This window comes from Cricetulus griseus, chromosome 3 (genome assembly GCF_003668045.3).
Source record: "Cricetulus griseus strain 17A/GY chromosome 3, alternate assembly CriGri-PICRH-1.0, whole genome shotgun sequence".
Classification (NCBI taxonomy): Eukaryota; Metazoa; Chordata; class Mammalia; order Rodentia; family Cricetidae; genus Cricetulus; species Cricetulus griseus.
Window position 1 is genome coordinate 273,365,313 of NC_048596.1, and position 14,240 is coordinate 273,379,552.

At 48.0% G+C, this 14,240-nt stretch overlaps 1 long non-coding RNA gene across 1 annotated transcript in view; it reads right to left on the minus strand.

The window, feature by feature from the left end:
* Positions 1 to 2,795: 2,795 nt before the first annotated feature.
* Positions 2,796 to 14,240, minus strand: part of LOC118238620 — a 46,706-nt gene continuing 35,261 nt past the window's right edge. Inside the window, exon 3 of the long non-coding RNA XR_004769418.1 lies at positions 2,796 to 4,110. This is a non-coding gene — a long non-coding RNA (uncharacterized LOC118238620). The remainder of the gene's footprint in view (positions 4,111 to 14,240) is intronic.

The following is a 14,240-nucleotide window of genomic DNA, read 5'->3' on the forward strand; positions in this document are numbered from 1 at the left end:
CTGACACCGAGAGTGGAGCCAGGATCCTTGAATGTGTCATCCAGAGAGCTTTTTAGTTCACGATTTTGCCTAGAAGATTTGGCCTTGGGGTTTTCTGATGCATACAACAGTATGCTATTTCCTTCCCCAGCTCCTGAAAGTAGGGCAGAGACTGTTTTCCTGGTTTCCAGGATAAAGGTCATGTGTGGTGAGTGGCCTTTGAGACTCAACAGGCTGCATGGGCTTTACAAGTGATTTTTAAGATGAGTGGTACCAGTCCTCTGGCCACCATGCTCATCCCCCAGGTGGCTGTTTGCTTCTTGTTAGAATAGGGCTCTGAAGTTAGACACCCAGACTCAGTTTCTTTTCGTCCTGGTAGGATTACCCAGATGAACACGAAGCTTCTTTCTCCATTTGCCCTGAGTGTGGCCTCAAATCCCTCTGGGCTACAGACTACAGCTCCTTTGATGTGTTCCATGAGTAGTGTTTGGTCCAAGCCCTGACAGAACTCAGCACTCTTGAGTCTCTTTAGAGTATGAAGTCTCTACAGAAACCGAGGAGATGAAACGGCTATGTTGAGTGGGTGTGCCTTGATTGGGCTCTGGTGTTCTGACTTGAAAGTTAGCATTTTCCCTTTTCAGGGAAGCCCCTGGCCTGTGACATACTGTGAAAGATAATATCTTATAAGTTACTCAAAGTTAAAAGAAGATAAACAAAGAAATGGGCAAGGAGCTCCTAGCATCCCTAGTGAAGGGAAGTCAGCAGAAAGCAGCCAATGAACTTGCCTCATGCCTGGGTGTAAGACTGCAGGCAGGCAAAGTCATTGATGACAGTGACCATGCCCCTGTGAGGTTAGCCTGAACTAACAGATCCAGGTCATGACTTTCTCAGGGCCTGACAGGACTGCCACGTAGAGAATCTCAGAGGGACTCTACTCTTCCTTCAAGACACTTAGTCACTGACTGGCTTTTCCATATCAGGCACTGCGGTGCCTGTGGCACCACAGAACCAGATACGTCTGACATCTGCTTTCCTGGGGCTCACACCCTCAGACTAGACAGCATCATTAATAACAGCTCAAAGGTAAACTTTGGCATACTCACACCACATGGACACTTGCTCAACTATGACCATAGCAGCATTATTTGTAACAGCCAGAACCTGGAAACAATCCAGATGCCCCTCAACTGAAAAATGGATAAGGAAAATGTGGTCCATTTACACAATGGAGTACTACTCGGAGGTGAAAAAACATCTTGAAATTTGCAGGAAAATGGACAAAACTAGGAAAAAAACATCCTGAGTGGGGTAACCCAGACCCAGAAAGACAAGTATACTATGTGCTCACTCATAAGTGGATATTAGACATAAAACAAAGAACAACCAGCCTACAGGTCATAACCCCAGTGAACCTAGGTAACAAAGAGGACCCTAAGAGAGACAGACATGGATCTGCCTAGGAAGGGGTAAAAGACAAGATCTCCTGAGTAAATTAGGAGCATGGTGGGGAGGGGGGAATGGAAGAGAGAAGGAGGGAAGGAAAGTGAGAAAAAATGTATAGCTCAATAAAAAATAAATAATAAAAATGAAAATAAATAAAATAAAAAACAAACAATTCAAAGATAAATATGGAAACACCTAAGCAGATAGATATGGAAATGGTGATATGGAACTGAGGTCCAAATAACAGTCATGTCCTATTGTGGGGATGAGCCCTCTGAAAGGAGCAAATGGCTAAATGTGAGCCTGGGCTGCTTGGGGACAGATAGGAGGCCAGTGTGTCTGGAGTAGAGTGAATGAGCACAGAACTGGCCATAGATGAGAGCAGGGAAGGGGGGGGCAGGGTTAAACAGTACGAGCCTTCCAGCAGGGTGGAGTTTTATTCAAAATACAAAAAAAAAAGAGAGATAAAAACTGATTTTGCTTTTTAAATAAGTCTCTGGTGGCTGTATGGAGGGTGGATGACCCAGGATGCTGGGTTAGGGGCAGAATAGGCAGTGGAGATGAGCATCCAGACAAACAGACAAGGACGGCATCCGCCCATGGCGAGGGCGGGCATGGGCAGGATCCCTGGAGCAGAGGCTAAGAAGGAGTCACTGGAAAGGGACTCTGGGAGGCCCCTAGAGGCAGGCAGAGGTGACAGTGGCAGAGAGGGGTGCATGGCCTGGGATCTAAGCTGCCTGACTCAGACCCCACCCCTCCACTGAGAAGCTTTCTGAATTCTCTCTCTGTGGCCTCCACATCCTCATTCTTTTTTTTTTTTAAGATTTTATTTATTTATTATGTATGCAGCATTCTGCTTCCATGTATATCTGCACACCAGAAGAGGGCACCAGATCTCATAATGGATGGCAGTGAGCCACCATGTGGTTGCTGGGAATTGAACTCAGGACCTCTGGAAGAGCAGTCAGTGCTCTTAACCTCTGAGCCGTCTCTCCAGCCCCCACATCCTCATCCTTAAAGTAGAGATGATGAATCCAAGTCCCTCTTTCAAGGGGATTCTGTAAGGATTAAACTGTGGGGCATTCAGGGAGTTAATGTGAGAGCTGGAGGATGGCCCAGTCATAAGGTGTTTGCTGAGTTCAGATACCCAGTACCCATCTAACAGGCCAGGTATGAGCCGGGCGTTGGTGGCACATGCCTTTAATCCCAGCACTCAGGAGGCAGAGGCAGGAGGATCTCTGTGATTTCAAGGTCAGCCTGGTCTACAGAACGAGTGCCAGGATAGAGTCCAAAGCTACACAGAGAAACTCTGTCTCGGGGAAAAAAAAAAAAAAAAAAACAGGTGTGATTTGTGTGCATACAAAATCCTAGTGCTGGTGGTAGAGACAGGAGGCTTCCTGGGGCTTACTGGCCAGCTAATCTGGCCGAATTGGTGAGATCCCCCATCTCAAAAAATAAGGTAGAAAAGGAACTGAGGCAGGAACCTGACATTGACCTCTGTTACACACACACACACACACACACAGAGGCATGTGAGTACATACAAACACACATACATGCACCACAGGTGCAAAATAAAAGAAAACAAAAAGAGCAGTGTAGACCCTGCTAAATAAAGGGGGGCAAAAAAGAGAGGGTGAACAAGGTGCTCTGCAGGACCTACAGTCACAGGCTAAGGTGGCTGTCCTGCTCTGTACTCAAAGAGGGCCATCAGAACATTCTACAAGGGAGTCTAGAAGTGGGGTGCAACAAAACCTCAAGGCCCAGAGAGGGAAGGGAATTAGCCCACAATCACACAGCTAGTTACCAACAGAACTCTTGCCATCTGTCTCTCCTGGGTCCGTAGGATAGCAACGGTGGGTTATATTTTGTGCCTCCGTGACATCCTCAGAACCTATAAGAATGCCTAGTGTATTCTCAATTTACAGAATATATCGCTGAGTCAGTGACCAAGTGGGACAAGACAGATCAGAAACCTCACATCCTTGAGAAGATTAATGCTTTTAAGGCAACAAGGAAACCATTTCCCTGAAAATAGATCAAACAGTAGAGAGGTTTGTCTTGGGGAAGGGGCAGGTTTTGTTGTGACAAAAGACAGTGATGTGTGCACTTCCCTAGCTGCCCCCTCAAGCCCCAACAAGCAACCCTTCATAGGGTTCAGAAGTTAATCTTTGCCTAGACATTGGGCGTGGCAATTGCCAATGCAGAGGAAATGCATTTCTCCATTTTCGAGAGGCAGATCTTTGTGTCCCACAAAAGCCCTGCCATTAGAATTCCTGTGGCTGACTCGCTGGGAAGTTGTGACAGCCAGGCAAGCAAGTAGGGTCTTTCAGTTCAAGCAGCAGATGGCTGGAGGAGCCCAGCGCCAGCTCTCACTGCTGAACGCCTACTCAGAGCAGGGTACAGGGCCAGGCACTTCTCCAACATCAGAGAAACCCATCCCAGCACCTCTTCGCTAGGCCATGTAGCCAGTCCCATCCTCCTCTGGGCTTCAGTTTCACGAATGGAGAATGACTGGTGGCTTCCCTGGGGTCACTCTGGCTTTGGCAGGCCATGTATCTGCAATGCTGTCAATAACCCTGTGTAGTAATGTGCATCCTCCCATTTCCCAAATGTGCAGACACAGACCGGGAAGTGTCTCCCTGAGCCATCCTTCTTGGGTCAGGACAAGGATCTGGTCTTCACAGTCTAATGGGGGAAAAGAAAACAAACACATAAAATCATTTTGCCAGGTTCTGTAATTCTAAGAGGTAAATTAAAGAGGGGGTGTGTAACAGAGAGTGGGCCTGTTTAACAAAGCATCCAGGGAAGAATCCAGGAAGAAGTAGTGAAGCTAACATCTCAATAAAAGGAAAAAAAAGCTGCCCATGGGAAGCATGCAGGCAGAAGAAACAGGAAGGGCAGATGCCCCGAGTGGTCCAGGCTGGGGGTGGGGCAACAATGTTGTAGGATGGAAATGGGGTGAACAGATGGGAAAGAGGTAGACAGTGGGGACAGAGGTGGTGGGAGCCACCAGACGTTGGTTGTCAAGGTAAGCATGGGGTGATGGCTAGGATCCCATTTGAAGCAATCAAGGAACTGCTAGGGCTCCAGCAGGAGCCGGAGCAGGGATGAGAGCCTGCCACAGAGTTTCCTGAGGTCTATCAAAGAATCTCCCGGGATGACTTTTCTGCAGTCTCTCCATGTCACTATGCCACCCAGTGTGGGAGGCTGAGTCCCTTCTCCCTCAGCCTGACACCTCCTCAAGCATAAATCCTGCTTCCTGCTTCTCCCATCCCCATACCGGGAATCTCTATTCCATGCCCCTCACTGTCCATAGCCTGGCAAGACGATCCAAGCTCCCACCGTCTCCCACTCAAGTCCAATGCTTCCTCTAGCCCAGAGGCACAAATCTGGGGCCCATCAAGGGTTCTCTACCACCCCCCAGTTGCTCTGAGGCCCCACACAAGTGGGACCTACTGACCCTGCCCCAAGCCTAGTGACATGCTTCCAAGTTTCCTGATGGACACACTGCCTCTGTGTGTGTGTGTGTGTGTGTGTGTGTGTGTGTGTGTGTGTGTGTGTGTATGTGTGTTCCTTCTATCCAGCAAGCCTTTCCCATCCCACTGCCCTCTCGGTCTCTCTAAGCTTCAGGCCAGTCCATCTTCTAGGGGAGTCCCTACGATTCCTTGATACGCCTGCAGCAGAGTGGGACTCACGCCATATTTCAGTTGACTGCTTTCTTGGCAGCTGCCCACACCTCACTTCCAGAGTAGGACAGGAGACCTGGATTTCAGCGATGGGTCAGGTCCTTATTGAGCCTCCTTGTCGTCCTCTGTAGATGGACGCTATGACAATGGACTGGCCAGGTAGTGAGATAGGGTGCTGAAACTGAGGCCCTCCCTGTGCAGTTAGGATAGCTAGCTGTGGAAGGGTCTGCAGCCAACCTGAGAGTTTATGCTTTTGATTCCCACGAGCTCTGAGACGGAAGTTATCCTGACCTGTTCTCTCCCATTCATTCCACAGTTTACTAAACACCTACCATGTGCCAAAGCCTGAAGTACTAGCTTTAGGGACTCAGCAGGAGGTTAACACCAAGCAGTTAACTATACCACCCATTTCTCTTGGTTTACTTTTTAAAGGTCAGGTAGTTGATCTCCACACCCAGGTGGCCCACTCAAAGACGTACAAGTTGCCATTTGCATTCTAGATGCTGTTCCTGGGCAGAATGTAGTCCTTCCACCCCCTGTTCACTCTCTCTCTCTCTCTCTCTCTCTCTCTCTCTCTCTCTCTCTCTCTCACCCCAGTCAATCAGAAAACAGTACTTTTTCCATGGTTCCAACCCAGTTGCTGATTTTCCCTGAGAGTAGGAATCATATCTGTCCCTTTTACTGCTGTACCATAGCATGTGAACTTGGCCTGTCCCTCTCACCCAGCCACATAGTTACTGATTCACACATTCATCAGACACTACCAAAATCCTGCTCAGTCCTGGGCTCTGGGGAGTAGCCTGAAGGCGCCCCTATCCCAACAGTGGGCTTGAAGGGTGGAACTGTGTGTGGTGAAGGTTAAGTAGAGTCACACAAGATGGGGTCATATGGGTTCATTGTCCAACTGGACCTGAAGACTACTGGTGACAAAGGCCCTAGAGTCATCTCTGGGGGACTCTGCTTCACCACATAGTGCCTGTGTGAACCAGGCAGCCCTTCATCCTTCATTGGCAAATGACAAATAGTGGCCCTAGGGCACTGGAAAGAAGACAGGGAGAGTCCAGGAGGAAGTAACAGGTTGTGCTGGCAGGAACTGGGAAAGCAGGCATTGGAGGCCTCCACAGCCTAAGTCTGGTGCTCAGTCAGAAGACACCCCGCCCCCAGGAGTGACAGTGCGAGCACTGTGGCCTGGGGTCCCAGCTCAATGGCTCCGTCTATGTACAGTTGACCAACGCGTCAACTGCCTTCCTGCCTCTGTTCTCCCCTAAACTGACCTTTCTAATCCTCAGTGTGTAAAGACAGCTCCACCAGACCGTGAGAGCAGGCTCAGTCAACAAACACTGGCGGGGCACTGACATTGGCAGACCTTGTGCAAGGTCTGGAAACAGAGATGAGGATGAGCCAACTCCTGCCTCTTAGGGAGAGATTGGAATCCCCAAGACTAAAGTGAGGGAAGAAACTGGGATTTGAGGGGCTCATGTTCTATGTGTCTTCACAGCCAAGGGTCCAGTTTCCATGCAGGAAGTGGCCCTGTTAAAGCCCCACTATACAGCAGAGGGAGCAGAGTGTCAGGCAGATGCAACAGATATCTCCAAGGCCGGAACTGGAAACCAGACATGACTGACAATAAAATGTGTCTACTGACACCAATCAGATACCCTGTTGGCAACATCCAAGTGCCTTGTGAGTAAACAAGATGGGCAAGTGCCAACAGATTATGCCAGGCAGAGCCCCATCCCACCCAGCCCTTTGCTAGAACCAGCAAAAGCAGTGGTGGTCTTGGCCAGAGACGGTAGTGGCTGAGGGCACTGGGGAAGCCCAACCCCTGGCTATTCTCTTTTAGCTCCAAATCCTCTCTCCTTCTCTAGGAAGCTAAGCATCTGTGACATGCTATCGATCCTGCTTGGTGCCTAAGGCTCCTGCATCCCAGCTCATCCCGGAAGCACAGGTAAGGGCGCTGCCCAAGGTCATAGCCATGGGTGGCATTCTGGGGAGCCTTTTGCCTGGGACTAAGATGAAAGGGGTCAATCTTCCATTTCCAAGTTAGAGTGAGATGGGTCAGCTGAGGGACGGTGCAATGGTTTAGGCTGCATCTTTGGTACATTGTCTTATCCAGTGCTCTCTCTCAACGCCCAAGGTGATGATTCTCATCCCTGCTTCCAGATGAGAAAACTGAAGCTCTGAGGCTAGCCCAGTATACAGGACAAGGTTAGCCTAGTGACCAGGACATGCTAGTACAGCGTACAGGACGGGCTAGCCCAGTGTACAGGACAGGGCTAACCCAGTGTACAGGACAGGGCTAGCCCAGTGTACAGGACAGGGCTAGCTCAGTGTACAGGACAGGGCTAGTCCAGTGTACAGGACAGGGCTAGACCAGTGTACAGGACAGGGCTAGCCCACAGTGTATAGGACAGACAAGGGCCTAAGGCCGAATTCCCATTCACTCTCCTTGCCTGTGGCTCAGGAGCCCATGCACAGCACACAGGGTTAGTGGTTAGTGTTTAACAAGAATGAAAGAACTAACAATCCTCTGTGAGGAGATGAAGGGAAGGGCTGGGCAGGACCTGCCTCTCCTGTCACCCCCAGCTCCTTGCTCTTTCTACTGAATCACAGCACCCCTCCCCTCTCCTACCCACCCCCATATCTCTGCAAAGACAGAAGGACCACGGATGGAGCAATCAACCTCGGCTCTCTTGCCGGTTAGCAGGCCAAGCCTAGCACCCCCCCCCCCGCATCCGTCCATCCACATCGGCTCTTCCCCACCGTAATGTGCATAGTTGTAAACTTGTTTCTTTAAATAAACAGCCCTGAGTTTCATAGCAAATAGTCTTTTAAGAGGAGGAACGTCTCCAGGCCACCTCATATTTAGCATACAGTGATCCACATATTTGCTCAGAGAGAGAGTGTGTGGATACAGAGATCGCTTGAACGCTATAGATACCATGGCTCATCCAGATGGAAGCTATTTATGATGCTGAGTCATTCACAGACAACGCCACTGAGGAATCCCAGGCTGGGCTCTGAGCCCCAGCACCACAGACCTCATGGCTCTCTGCCTCATAGTCATGGGGGTGGGGTGGGAGGAGAAATCCCATCGCAGAACAGAGACATAGCTGGGCATTTTGGTTATGAGGAACTGAAACTTTCTCGTTAGTATTTCCTGTTTCAAGCTAGTGTCCTCCACTCGGGGTGTTCCACCTTCCAGGCCATCAGAGCCAACACTTTACCGTGTTGGAAAGAAAAACTGAGGAAAGAAAGGAAAGAAAACTGAGACACAGGAGGATAAGGGAACTGCCCAATATCCCACAGTCAGTGACAGAACTAACGCCACCTCCAGCCCTCGGGCCACAACGTGGAGGTCTTTCTGCTCCCTGGCCACCTTCTGCAGCTCCCTGCAGAGGAGCGTTCTGTAAAACTACCTTCCTTGGATCCTCTAACTGATGAACGGAACCCTGCTAACTTGGGCTGCCCTGTGTTTGGACCAGGGCTCACACACACAGTGTGCTCAGTGCCTGTAGCCTGAGCTTCAGTCGAACCTAACTCAATAGCAATTCCTGGAGAACCCTAGTTCTCCGTTTAAAAAAGCACCCATCATCTCCACCCTCCTTCTTGTCTCTAAGCCAGTTCTCTATCCATATAAAAATAGGCTCCCTCCCACTTGCCACCCACTTCTGCCCAATTCTATAATGAATCAATTTTATTAATAGGCTTTGGGATAGAAACTTAACAAAGGCCTTTGTGAAAGTCACTATTTATCTCCCTGTATAGTTCACTTCTCAAAGAATTCTAATAAACTAGTCAGGTGGGATTTGGCCCTTCCATAAAATATCCACTAATCCTCCCTTCCCTCCATATAGAATGTGTTTCCTCAGGCAATGGTGACTACAGTCTATTTGGTTGTTGTAACAGGCAGCAGAGAGAGAGAGGGGGGGGGCTAAGATGGCTTTGGCAACAGGGCTGGGTTACATGCTAGCTGGCCATTTAAATGGCTCTAGATTTATATTGATTACACAAAGACCCAGACAATTTAATTGTCACAGGGAATTAAATGAGGTAATGTCTGTATAGTACTGGGCACATCTGTACTAAGTGTTTGGTGAAAGCTCGTGAATAAATAAACAACTGACCGAGTGATGACGGACTAGGTCAAGATCCCTACACAGCAGACCCTATAAGGGGAGGGGACAGCTAGCTCTGCCATCGGAGGTGCTCAGCTCAATACCCCAGAAGGTGGTTTGAGAAGGGTAATAGTAACTGTGACAGAGCAGCTGCCCTCTACTTCAGAGAAGACAGAGGGTTCTGGTTCATGGTTATAGAGATTTCAGTGTCCTGTGGTGGTGGGAGCTGTGCTGTCTGCAGCAGCAGGTGTGAGGTAAAAGGCTGTTCACATGGTAAAGACCAGGAGTTAGATAAGGACCTAGGACACACGCAGGGACCTTCCACCAGGCAGGCTCCACCTCCTAAAGGCTCTACAGCTGGGGACCAGCATTCAAACCACTAAAGCAAACCTTAGGAAGAAGGCTGGAGACATAGGGTCCTCTCTCCAGTGTTTCATGCATGGGAAACATTTTGCTCAGGGAAATCTTGAGATTGGAATCTTGGTTCAAAACGAAAGTATTCCTGGAGAGTTGGGAGTACATCTTTTTCACTGCTGGACTCTCTCTCCCTGATGACAGCCTGGCTTAAGTATGAATAAACAGAGGTCATAGTAAGTAACTCTGGCTGGTGTTGACTGACTTGGTTTGATTTGAGCAGAGTTATCTAATTGGCTTGACATAAACTGACTTGCAAACTTTTGAACTTAGTAATACACATGGTCCACCGAGACAAACCCTCCAGAACTGGGGCTTAGCCTTAGCTGAGACCTTCCTTACAGAACAAGGGAGACCCCCAAAGATGATGTTCTGAGGACATCCCAGGGCATCTCAGAGAGGACCAGGGCTGTACTCAAGACTTAGGGAAATGAGCAGTAGTAGTGTCAGTATGGTCCAAGGATACAGTGAGGTAGAGTACCATTTAGAAGTATTTAAAATTTATTGGAATTCTGCCTATATCTGCCCATATTTTTAAGGTCATAGGCTCCTCTCTTTCTGGGCAAAGAGGATCCCTTTAGGAAATCCCACTTCATAGGGATCATGACCTCTAAGTTAGGGGTCAAACAAACTCTGCAGTGAGAAGGGAAAACAGTCTGGAGCCAGGTGATTGCTGGGATACTTATAAATGGCTCTCACTGGGAAGAGCATATAGGGTCTGAGTAAGGTGCGACTAACTCCAGAGTAAGTCAGACTCTGCTGAAAGGAAGAGCGTCTTAGGATGAGGGCCAAGATGGGCATCAATGGACCCCCGGCATCACAGGGATGGGTGTCCACTTCTGTCATCACTGAGGAAGGCAGTCAGCATCCCTGGGGCACTTTGGCTGGCTCTATCTCAGTCTCTATGCAGAATGCAACCAGGGTCCTGGGGAAGACAGGAATCTGGGGAACAAATGAGCTTTGGGGTAAATGAGCTTCAGGGCATGCCTGCATCAGTTCCCCAATACCAGTGAAAAACCCATAAAAGGAAAGAGCTCCTAGTTTTCCTGTCCCCTTTGTGCCCCCTGAAACATGGGGTACAGTTACATCAGTGGGTAATGGGTGAACAATGAGGTCAGAACAAGGCTTAGAAAGCCAGTGGAATAGTTCAAGATGTCAAGGTGGAAAATTTCAAAATACCAAGGTGGCCAAAGTTTAAAAGCAGAGAGGCCCAACCAGGAAGGACAGGACAGACCCATAACTCAACCCTCAGGAGTCTACAGAGAAAATTGGATTAAATAGAACCAAGAGACAGTAACAGACTGTGGGTTTGAAACTATGTCCCTATGAGGCACAGGATTCTGAGAAAGGGTCTCACGAGACATTAATAGGATGATGCTGGTGGCAGGGAAGCCCTCCCAACAGCCCAACAGCCCTCCCAACACAAAAGGAACCCTGAATTCCCAGCCCCATTTTAATCACAAAATCTCTGCTTTTATTTGTTTTATGTACTGGGATCCTGTGTAAAGTTTTATTTTTAAAGGTATCTTTGGATTTAAAAATACATATATTTGAAAAGTACTGGAGGTGAAAAGGCTTACGCACCCAGAGGTAGGCATTGGGTTCAAATCCAGCCCCACTACTCCACAGCTCTGGGACTTCAGGAAAGACTGTTCTTGTCTGTGAAGCATCCTCCTAGGAGTGTGTGCCACATTAGCTGAGATGCTGCTGGCTTCCCCAAAGGCTGGCCCACACAAGACTAATGCTGTGTAAGATGACTTGAGGTGCTATACAGAGACATGCATGTTATTTTATTAGCTCACAATCAGTGCACGTTACAAATAAGGAAGCTGTACATCAAACTCTGATTTATGGAAATACTCTGGCATTTTCTTTTAATATAAAATTGTGTGTTTTTAAAAGGGCAAATCAGTGTAAAGAGGGCTGCCAGGTAGATGAATAGCGCTTGTAGGACAGAAATCACGGAGGTAGGGCATGAATGAAGCTGGGGTGGGGGTGGGGAGTGAAATAATCTATGTAGAACACCAGTCATGGTGTCTGTCGCTTAGGAAGGACAGAGCTCTGAATTCTTATTTCCTTCTCTCCACTCGAACTCTCTTATGTCTGTGGACCCAGTGCCAAGCTCATTCACTAAGGCAAAGCAGGTTCTAGGCTAAAGAAAGAACTGTATTTAAAGCAAACAAATAAACAACAACAACAAAAAGCTTCTGGTGTCACATAGTGGTAGAACTCGATAAAGAAGCGATGACAGGGACGTCATGAGTTTGGGGTTAGCCTGGGCTGTATCTTTAGAGTCAGTGAGATGGTTCAGTGAGGAAAGATGCCTGCCCCCATGCCTAACACCCTGAGTTCAATCTCCAAAGCCTACATAATAGAGAGAACCCAAAGTTGTCCCTCTGACCTCTACAGGAGCACACAAACAAACCAACAAGTAATCAAATAAGTAAACAAATAAATGCAATTCTTTAAAATGTGGACAGTGCCTGAGGAGCAACACAAAAGTTGTCCTCTGGCACACACATGCGCACATACACACACACACACACACACACACACACACACACACACACACACACAATGCTGTATGATCCTGTCTCCAGCAATGCCTGACAGTGTCAGGGAGCCCAGCTCCTGGTCAGCCACCCAGTTACAAAGGGAAACACAACAATCCACCATGTACTGTGATGCTAAGCTGGGCATTCCATAAAGGTGTTTAAATGTGTTTCTACTTATGATATATTCAACTTACAGTAAGTTTATCAGGATGTGACCCCATCATAAATCAAGATATACTGGATTCTTGCTTATAATGGATTTCACGTTCCCTTGCTAAAAGCATATATATTAAAGATGAGACAGTGAAACACTTCCTCTTATTATGTACAAACCGTGGACTACAATAAGCAAAATGTACAAGAGTCAAAAGGATCAAGATATCCCTTGAGTAAGGAGGCACTAATACAGCGGGAACACTGCAGGAGTCCCTAGCCAGCTCAGAGCCCATTCAAGCCCTTATGCAGGGATGTCTCTCACTATCACACCTCCAAACTTTGGGGGACATCTCCTGGAAGTGTCTGAGGATTTCCTGATTGAGACCAAGGTCTAAGGACCAGGACAGAAGCTTGGCCAAAAAGTCACTAAGACCTGGGCTGTGGCTAGAAATTAGGTCTGGAACAGATCTCAGGCCTCTGATATCTAGCCATGCTGACCTTAAAAAGAATGATTGGGTGGCTCCACCAGGAGGGAGCTGAGGGTCCAGAAGAGATAGTCTGGGCCAGCTTAGCATTCTGAAGAACCAGGAGTAAACCCAAACTATTTACATCAGCCCTTGAAGGGTCATGTGTGAGTTCAGCTGTGTTGATAACAGCATCTAATAGAGGTTTACTGCTCTCCGTAAAGGGGGTTCCCAGGTGTCATCAGCTACCCAGGGACTCAGGGAGTCTGGAAAAGGAGCTGAGATGGCAGTTTTAAGGCCTCCATGGGATGCACCAGTTGCAGCTGAGCTTGAGATTCACAGTCCCAGTGGGCTTGGCTGTGTGTACTCTGGGCCAAGAGAAAGCACGAAAGATAAAACACACAACATGTAGGACTGTAGCTGAGAGAGAGCTGAGATCAAAAGAAGGAAAGAGGCCTTCTAGGAAACCCACACCAGGAGGGGTCCCTTCCAAAGAACCAAGGGACCCCCAGCAATGTGATTCCCTCAGCCTGACTCTTGGGGACAGTCCCTGGGGTCTTCTTTCTCTCAGTATTGCTAGACCAGGGTCACCATCTCAATCAGTGGCCAGTGCATAGGCTCCCTCTCAGGCTTCTAGAATCTTCTAGATTAGAGCTCAAGGGAGCATAAAGAGGCTAAAGCAGTGGCCTTGGCCTCATTGCTGAAGTCTAAGATATATGGGGCTGAAGAAATCTAAATGGCATGCCCAACCTTTTGACATTGCAAAAATGACATTGTCATATACAAAGTTGACCCCTGAGAACCAGAAAATTAAGTTACAAAGAGAAAAGAGGAAGAAGAGAGATTCACAATGTTTGAAGTAAATTTGTGATTTTGTATTGAGCTACAGTCTCAGGTAGGACACACCTGGAAGAGAATCCACTGACTGAGGTGTTGTGAACCTCAGTTGTGGTGCTGTCTGGGGGCAATCAGAGGACAGGATGCCCTCCCCTCCCCGAGCTGTAGCAACCTGGTTATGTGTCTCTATCTACATGACAGTCACTGCTGGCTCAAGGCAATTAATTGACACCACACAGGAAAATGGTCCCTAGCATTGCTTGTTTTGTTTTGTTTTTAGTCATTTTGTAATATTTATTTTAAAGTGAAATGTCAAATCCATACTTCTACCGGAAACTCATCCTTAAATATCATCAGTTAGCAAAAGGTAGCAATATTGTGCTGAGTGAAGTCAGTAATGCACCAGTTGGTCGGTGCTGAATTCACATCTGTTGGTCCACTGTAACTCAGATGAAATGTCACTTCCTGGAGAAAATCCCCTGTGGTTTCCTCCTCCCTCTGCCTTGTTGCCCTTCTTTGGACATCCACAGGTCCCCTTCCCTTCTGGTCACAATACTGACACTCTTTTTTCTAAACACTTAGTGG